This window comes from Macrobrachium rosenbergii, chromosome 59 (genome assembly GCF_040412425.1).
Source record: "Macrobrachium rosenbergii isolate ZJJX-2024 chromosome 59, ASM4041242v1, whole genome shotgun sequence".
Lineage (NCBI taxonomy): Eukaryota > Metazoa > Arthropoda > Malacostraca > Decapoda > Palaemonidae > Macrobrachium > Macrobrachium rosenbergii.
In genome coordinates, this window is record NC_089799.1 from 24,859,614 (window position 1) to 24,869,457 (window position 9,844).

Below are 9,844 nucleotides of genomic sequence, written 5' to 3' on the forward strand. Positions count from 1 at the left end.
AACATGTTTGGTTCGAAAGTTAAGTTCTGAGACGGCGTATTGGTGCCATTAGAGATTTATATAAATTACTAAAATTGCCCAAAGTTGCCATTTGGGTAACCAACATGAATGCGTTCAAAGGCCGATTCTACATTGAAAGTAAGCAAAAATAAGTAAAAGCATAGAGCAAGTTAATACAACCACATGAAAGAAAGAACATTACTAGGTTCATGAAGTGTAAAAGGGTTTTCCTGTGCTTTTACCTGAAACATAAATAGGAGCCTGAATGTTTTAAGTTTTGTGGGAAATAGTTCATTAGCCCTATCCCCAAAACACACACACACACAAATATATATATATATATATATATATATATATATATATATATATATATATATATATATATATATATATATATATATATATGTATATATATATGTATATGTATATATATATATATATATATATATATATATATATATATATATATATATATATATAGATAGTTAGATAGATAGATAGATATTGGAAAGGAAGTGCCTTGAAATGCAGAAGTGTTTACTTTACTTTAAGCATATTCCATATAAGATTTCTTTAAATATTATATGATTACTTACTTCAGTGGATATAATACTATTTATTAATTGTTGTGAATATATGTAAAATTCATTTACTATGCCTAATACATTAAATTCATATCCCCTGCACATTAGTAATAACCTCTATATATGCACTTAAACACACAATCTCAGCGCTTGTAAAATTCAACACAATAAACATTTATTAGCAATGGCTTGAGCAGTGAGGCGGGGAACTAGTTCTGCTGGCGCATTAATATAGGAGATTTCTTCTCAGTAAAATCGTGCGCGAGCAAACCGCTGCCTTCACAATTTTATCATGCAGTTATAGGAATCTGATGCGCCATGCTATGTAGCTTCAGTCGTCCAATTGTGATTATGTGAACTTCAATGCAGGTATTATCTGTGTATTGTATTCTAGTGTAAGTCAAGTATTAAAATCCAATTTTTCAAATAATAATTCTTTGTAATTTTTACTCCATTTTAATTCTATCAGTTGATAATAGAGTGGCCTACACAGAATTTATTGAATGAAATAGTTACTCTATACTGCAATACATCATCCCTCACTCTAAATGACAGAGAGAATGCCCAAGATCTCAGGTCAGACTTTTTCACAGAGATATACTGTATATATATATATATATATATATATATATATATATATATATATATATATATATATATATATATATATAAAGAAAGAGAGAGAGAGAGAGAGAGAGAGAGAGAGAGAGAGAGAGAGAGAGAGAGAGAGAGAGAATTTGAAATGCTGCACGATTGTATTAGTCCTTGCCATTTGTTTTCCTACTATAAAATGCGAATATGAGTTTTTCGCATATTTCTGGTGACACTATGAGCGCCGTTTGAAGAAAGGGAGTTGATGGTATAATATTTTATAGAACACTGAAATCTGCAGTGTTTTTTCCCCTTTTCTTTTACGAATATCCGAAGGCATTTTGAAAGGGCTTGTTACGTATTGCCTATTTTATTGCAATGAAGAAACCTTATGAAGAAATGTATGTAAAAATAGATAGGCAATAATAATAAAAAAAATAAAGAAATAGGGTTGTTATATAAATCCATTCTTGCTTGTAAATCGTAACTCAAAAACCAATCTCGTCGTAATCTCAAAAAAAAAAAAGATAAAATAACGGTAGGCAAAATTGAAAATAGAAAGCTCAGTTTATTACATCTCGGAATTAAAATTTTTTGATTGAAAAATGACAATATCACTTTATACAATATTTATAGATCCCTTCTCTAGGTTTTCTAGTCAACAAAACACAAACAACGAAATTACTAGCGAAAGATATATAAGGAAAGAAATAAAGGAAAAGAAAGAAAGAAAGAAGAATCAAGAACACTTGAAGATTGCTTTTATGATAAGAGTCATTCTCTATAACTGAATGTATGCGAGACAGTTCCCTTGGATATTATTATCTGAATGAATACTATGTTAGGAGACGTAACAAAAGGAAATGGGAAGTTATCAAAAGTTATACTTTTTGTCTCCGAGGGATAAGAAAAGGAAAAAAAAAGGTAATGCTATTCCAGTCAGAAGATAAAAGAAAAAAAAGAAGCGCTTCGCATTGGATGAAAGAGAAGAGCTGATCATAAAGATATGCGAGACGAAAAAAAAGAATTGGATAGATATCGCACGCAAGGATAAGTTTCAGAAACGTAAAATAAAACTGCGAAGATATTTTTCTAAATATGAAGAAAAAGTAAAGAAGGCTCGACTGGAAAAGGGTGGAAAAATGTCAGCATTCTTTTGCAGAATGGTGAAAAAGATATTGAAAGCGAGTTCCAAAAGAAAAAAAAAAAAAAAAGCTCGCTTTAACCCAAGGGTATTCACACAAAAAGGAACTGGTAACCTGCCTGCCTCTCTCTCTCTCTCTCTCTCTCTCTCTCTGTCGCTTTTGTCTCACCGTCTGTCTGTCTGTCTGTCTCTGTCTGCTTTCTCTAGTTATTATATTTCTGGAATTCATATCCGAGATTTTCTGGAGTCCGGCGTGGCTTTATGTCTTATTTAACCAGTAATTCTCCATTTTCTAGTTTATTTTGTTAAGTATGATGAAGTAAAGCTAGGTGTTCAACTAAGTGACAAGGCGCGAAAAGTTTCGAAGGAAGTGAGAGAGTGAAAATCAAAGGCATTTTAAGAATTTTCTTTCTTTTTTTTGGAAATGGCAGAACCAGTTTGTACGTTGTTTCTGTTTTTTCTTGTTCAAAAAATTTTTTTAGTACAAAAATATTTCAGATTTCTGTGTCACCATTATAAGGACTGCAGCAGACTAACTGCAGAGTATTCAGATCATACACAGTGTTATTCTTATTCTTATTATTATTACTATTATTATTAGGTTGGTATCTCCGAGTCTCGACCCGGGCTACAACCTGCCTCCTGAGGAAACGACTTCCACCACCCCGTGTCCTTAGGATTCAAAACCTCTCCTAACTATTCTCGCTGTGGCCAGAGGGATACTTTTCTGGAACAAGCCGAGTTCGAGTTTTGGCTTCCAGTCCTCTCCAGGTTCCTCCTGTGGTCTTTTTGGATTACTCTTTGTGTTTCCAGGATGATAGTTACTATGTTTACTTTAGTTTGCCTGAATCTCATTATTACCATCGTTAGGTCTTGGCACTTATCTGTCATTTCTCCTCCCTTTTCCTTAACTCTAGTGTCCCATGGCGTGGGTACATCTGTCTGAGATACTGTACAGATATGAGATATTTTTTGGGGTTCTCCTTTTACTAGGATTAGGTCTGGTCTTCGAGCTTGTATCACATGGTCAATCCTTGCATTATAGTCCCAGAGTATATTGATTTTTTTTTTTTTTTTTTTCCAGCACCTTTTAGGGTATATAGTCGTACCACTTGTCTGTACATGGTAGACTATTCTTTATCCAGAGCTTCCAGCGCAAGATCTTGGCGACTGCTGTGTCTCCTCTTTTATTCAATTTGAGCTATTGTTTGTACTGTTCTTATCATTTGGCTGACGGTCTTCCATACTCTGTATACATTTGCAGCACACAGATTTATATCTTGTACATAGTGCTTGGTTTTGTGTTGCCATCAACACGCCATTAGCCTCCTCCCGGAGCTTTGGCTTAGTCAGCTATTGCCAACTGCCTGTGGTACTGGCTATGCATTTGCTTGTTTTCCTAGTTCTCTTTCCTGTAGTTTGTGATCCTTTCCCTATACTTGTCAAGCTCTTCGTCGACAAAGGTGAGTTCATTTCAACCTGTTATCAACCGTTCATCGACATGGTTTTCTTCCCAACTGGTGGCTGAGTAACATTCTCCAAACATCTTAATTCCTCCAAAACTAACTGGGTAAAACTTAGCAATATTTGGACTGCTCGTTCCGGTGAACACTTGTTTCGGCCTTTTAACCCAAGGAGGTGGAGTTCTTTGTAAAAGTCCAAGAAGTTGCACAAGAGTCATGGGCTGCCTAAAAGCAGAAAAAGGACATATTTCACATAACCTAATTTAACTTTGGTTAGGTTACTTTGGGAGTAGGGGCTTGGTCCACCTTTCCCTAGACACCACTCCAACAGTGGCAGTCAGGAGGTTCGACCAGGTTGATCTTCACCTGCATGAGACTGGGTTTGGGTCTAGCAACACCATCCTAAGAAACAATGCTCAGAATATTGTAGTAGATCTTTGGAATCTGGGGTGAGAGGCAATAGTGTGAATTAGTGTTCCTGTTCGAAGATGCGATATATCGATCTTTTCATGCATTAGGTCTATTTCCCTGTATGCCTCTTTTTTCTTTTACTTTTTATATCATAAGGCACAGATATAAGTTCCATCCTTTTTGGAAGCGTGTACTGTATATCTCTTGGTGAATATTAGGAAGATGCTTCAAGGTTTTACCACTTTTTAAGATTGAAGCATGCACGACAACGAGGGTTTTTGGGGAGACAAACTCTCTCTCTCTCTCTCTCTCTCTCTCTCTCTCTCTCTCTCTCTCTCTCTCTCTCTCTCTCTCTCTCTAGCAATAAATGCTTTTTTTTACCTGTCTATGAACCTAGGAAAATCCACGTTCGGAAGAAAGGCAAACATTTTTCTGAAGGGAATGATTTTATTCCCAAACAAATCACGTGCTGTTGTATTAGGGTAAATAGGACGTCGAAAACCAGGATGATAAACGCTTATTTCACCTTACACTAGAAGAAGGAATTATGAAAGCAAGCCGATAATGAGTGGCTGGTAAGCAAGAGAGAGAGAGAGAGAGAGAGAGAGAGAGAGAGAGAGAGAGAGAGAGAGAGAGAGAGAGAGAGAGAGAAGACAAGTTAATACACTCGAACATGTGTGCACACAAGTATTGGATAAAAGTATGTATGTCTCTACATATATACCCATGCACACACACATAATATCTATCTATCCACCTACACACACACACACACACACACACACACACACATATATATATATATATATATATATATATATATATATATATATATATATATATATATATATATATATATATATATATATATATATATATATATATATATATATATATATATATATACATAGTATGACTGGGAAATGCGTATATCAGGTAAGCATCGTATTGTTAACTTTTAAACGTAAGAGAAAGAAGAATCAAGAATGAAAAGAATTTTATCCGGATTACAATGGCAATAATAACAAAATATATACTACGTATACGTTCCAAAGCTTACGAATAATAACATCATATAAATATAATATTTTTAGTTGATATTTTTGAAGTCACGAAAAAACTTTATAAAGCTAACAATATGTAGCCCGTAGCAACTGCAAATACTTTTGTATGCAGCGCCGTAAAGAGTAATTATGTGGAATTAAAACAGTTTAATTAACTGTAAAAATAAACAATTCATCGGGGCCGAAAACGATAACGCTCCAATAGCATTTATCGCTGCATTTCCAGTTCTCTTTTCAGTTACAACCTATTTACTCTCAACGAACGAGATTGATTCCCTTCATTTGCGCTCTTTTTTTTTTTTTTACCCCTTTTTCTCTTGTTGCTTTGTTGTTGTTGATGCGATTCTAGTTTCAGCTGATTGTCGATTTTATGTTTCATATGATTGTCGATTTATATATATATATATATATATATATATATATATATATATATATATATATATATTATATATCTATTTATCTATCTATCTATATATATATATAATATATATATATATAAATAGATGGATAGATAGATACAGGTTATAGATTTGAAAACATTTAAAAAAATGGAATAATTGCCACTTTCGCTCTTATCTCAGGGTCTAGACCTCCAAATATTTTAGCGTTATATCAGGTCTAGTCAGGCATCTGGCATGGTATATATATATATATATATATATATATATATATATATATATATATATATATATATATATATATATATATATATATATATATATATATATATATATAAAACCAAATGCAGAGTCCTGACTAGACCCAATATAACATTAAAAAATATTTGGAGGTCTAGACCCTGAGATAAGGGCGAAAGCGGTAGTGTTTCCGTTCTTTTGAAATGTTTTCAAGGTCCAAGTTTTAGTGGGAAGGTCTGCACATCCTGATTTTCTGGCTTCTGACTTCAGTTAATCGATTTCTATTTCTGTGAATTTGAAAGTAATATTCAGGCCTTCGTGAAATACTGCGTTCAGAAAAGCCATGACTACAGAGTTCCTGTTTACACAGAATCGGTTTATGAGTGCCCCCTCTCCTTGTTAAAATCCCTTTCCCTCTTGCATGATGTCTTTCTTAGAAATATTAAGCAGCAAAATACCTTTTTCAAAGTTCTTTAATTCTTCACAAAGGATGCAATCTACTCAGAATCATGACCTTAAGTTGCGCAGCAACTGTTAAAGGTAACATTTACTAAGTGTGAGGCCCTCACCACAGGGATGAGAACCGATACTTCCCACGGGAGGAATCCCTTGAGGAGGGGTCTCCAGCCCCTCCCATTTTGAAGCCTTCCCATAGGAAGCCAGGGCACCTCCAGGAGGGAGGTCTTCCTCCATCCTTCTCAGGATGTAGGCAGCGTCCTTGCCAGGCTGAGAAGGTTCCCCAGAAGTGGACCTCGCCGCCAGCGTTGGGGCCACGGTTTACTAGGGAAGGCAACCCTGGAGAAGGGTGTTTAGCCTCACCCCAAAGATGCCATTCCATAGGGATTCAGGGCACACCTGCCAGGGATGCTTTCTGAAAAAGGAGGTAGAACTCCTGCCTCTGTGAAGAGTATTTTTACAGTGGTGGGGCAAAGGCTTCCCAGGAAAGACTTCTTTTTAGGTGGGCCTTAGGTGGGCCTCTAGTCCATACAAATGCCCCTCGGGTCCCCTGTTAAACACAGCCCGGGAGGAGATCCTCCCATGTGGAAGGTGAGTAGGCTTCCTATGGAAGCGACCTTGGAGGGGAAGTTTCCGGCAAGAGTGGAGTTCCAGGTTTTCTTAGAGAAGGCAGATCCGAAGTAGGTCAAACTGGTCAGGCAGGAGATTTAAGGGGAGGGCGGCTCCCGAGGAGGCCTTCCGCCAGGCAGTGACTTTAGGGCTGTCGAAGGGAAGATAGGCCCTGGAAAAAGGCTCTTAGCTGGCCGGACTTGCACGAAGAGGGGTGCCCAAGAAGAAAGCTTTTAAGAGTTGGACTGAAGCACTTTCAATGGGCAAACACTATGGTAAACAAAGAAGAAATCTGTTGTGTACATGTCGTTTTTTAAGTTACACTGACGTGTGTGAACAAAGGATTTGCATATATGTTAATGTGTTAAAATCCATTTCAATTTACTACGAGATACTGACCCTAAGAATTTTACTTGGGTATTCCCAAAGTGTTATACAGATGGACAAACGAGGGAGCTGACCTGTATGCATGTGGCACTTAATTTTGAAATAGCCTAGATTGATAAAGAAATATAATTTAATATACCGTCGTTTTGATCCTCTCCCCATACATAGAGGATGCACATGTATAAACTGCATTAGTCATAAACTCCAGAAGCTATTAGGAACCGACGTACTTCCAAAAGAATTCAGATAACTGCATAGATATGTTAGTGAGAGTTCGCTGAAGGATTTTGCTAACAACTTGCTGTTCTTCCTTGTGTTTGTGTTTGTTAGTTTTAAGACTTACTAACAGGAGGTCGAAAGTTTGAATGACATCAGGTTGGCATACCTATCTCCAAAGGGGGAATAAACACACGCGTATGCATGCCAAAAGAGATCGATAAGGAGAAAAACGTACACAGTACTTATCTCTTGTTAGTCAAACAATGATTGAATCATTTTGAATGTCAAAAAATGCTAATATGATTAACTCCCACATGAGTAATCTTCTGGACACAGAGAAATGACCTCATGGGCTAGAGATAAGCTTAAAATTCGATGAGAGCAAGTTCTCTTAAGTGAGAGTATCATGCATTTCAATGTGCATTCTCGTTTGCAATCTTCATACAAAATGAAGTAATTTATGATGATCCCAGAAAAAGATAATACAAGTACTTATTGTCAATTGCGATAGGTTTTTTTTTGGGGGGGAGAGGGTGGATGTAACTGATCTGATCGCGGACCCCCTATCCCCCTCCCAACTACCACCACCATCACAAGCCCAATCCCACCCCAGGCCACGCGCATGGCACTGGAACAAAAAAAAAAAAAAAAAAAAAAAAAAACCGGAGTTATACCAAAAGGAAATAACCTGTGCAAGCCAAGATCCGGACAACGGCAGAGGTATTTGATTAGCTTCAAGGAAAGGTGTGCTAATTACCTGAGAGAGAGCTCTATTCCCAGAACGTCTCAGTGGTGCCAATGAAAATTCCTGCGAGTGAGTTGTAGCTTGTTAAGAGCTGGGAAGGATGAAAGACTGAGATAAAACGTATTGTTGTTTCCCTTCCGCCTGTTTGACATTTCTTTTAGTTTTCTTAACATTAATTCAGTGCCACTGTTTGGTTATTTCACACAAAACCAATTTGAAATATGCTAACTATACTTGAAATGGTGGTGAAATAAGAAAAATCAAAACAATAAAAATGCAGAATCACTGTAATTGCATAGCTTAAATTGATAATTATCCTTTCACATGTAGCAGTTTTACAGAAATCATAAAAAGAAATTATCCATATCCTAAACTTGAGGTTATTTATTGCTAGGGACGTATAATATGTATATATATATAATATATGTGTATATATATACATACACACACACACACACACACACACACACACATATATATATATATATATATATATATATATATATATATATATATATATATATATATATATATATATATATATATATACCTCAATGGTCTAGTGGTCATGATACTCCCCTCACCAGCGAGTGGGTCAGTGTTTGATTTCTTAGAAAGGTGAGAACTTTCACATGCTCTGTATATTGTGAACTGATCGCAGCTAGGGTGAAGGCATGGGGTTAGCAACTTCATCCCAGAATAATTTCTGAAAAATAGACTAGAGTACGTTCTGAAAACACGGAAAAGGCAATATATATATATATATATATATATATATATATATATAATTATATATATATATCTTATATATATAATTATATGATATATTATATATGTATACATGAATATATGCGTATGTATATAAATATCAATGTATATATGCAAAAAAAAAAAAAAAAAAAAAAATATATATATATATATATATATATATATATATATATATATATATATATATATATGTGTGTGTGTGTGTGTGTGTGTGTGTGTGTGTGTGTGTGTGTGTGTGTGTGTGTGTGTATTGCTGAAAATTAAACTAGCTTTAGAGTGGACAATCCCACAGTTCAAACTTACCATTCTTTTGAAGTGTGGACTGGTCAGTGTTCTGTGAATCTAAGGAGTGTGATTTTGACCTCCGTCTGTCTGTTTCTCTTACGACACCAAACAATATGATATTTTGACAATATCATGTGGCCACCCTTCATGGTTGCCAACATTCTTTCCAGTGGCTTCACATGGAGGCAAATATCAACTGTCCACCTTTACCATTATTCTTTCTTTCCAATGACTTCACTTGGAGACAAATATCTTCTGTCCACCTTTACCATTATACTTTCTTTCCAATGGCTTCACTTGGAGGCAAATATCTATTGTCCACCTTTACCATTATTCTTTCTTTCCAATGACTTCACTTGGAGGCAAATATCTTCTGTCCACCTTTACCATTATACTTTCTTTCCAATGGCTTCACTTGGAGGCAAATATCTATTGTCCACCTTTACCATTATTCTTTCTTTCCAATGGCTTCACTTGGAG

At 35.6% G+C, this 9,844-nt stretch overlaps 1 protein-coding gene across 1 annotated transcript in view; it reads right to left on the bottom strand.

Annotated features, from left to right (window-relative positions):
* Positions 1-9,532, bottom strand: part of LOC136837398 (FGGY carbohydrate kinase domain-containing protein) — a 78,882-nt gene extending 69,350 nt beyond the window's left edge. The window contains exon 1 of the mRNA XM_067102168.1: positions 9,383-9,532. The gene's annotated coding sequence lies outside the window, so the exon portion shown is untranslated. The remainder of the gene's footprint in view (positions 1-9,382) is intronic.
* Between the last annotated feature and the right edge of the window lie 312 nt (positions 9,533-9,844).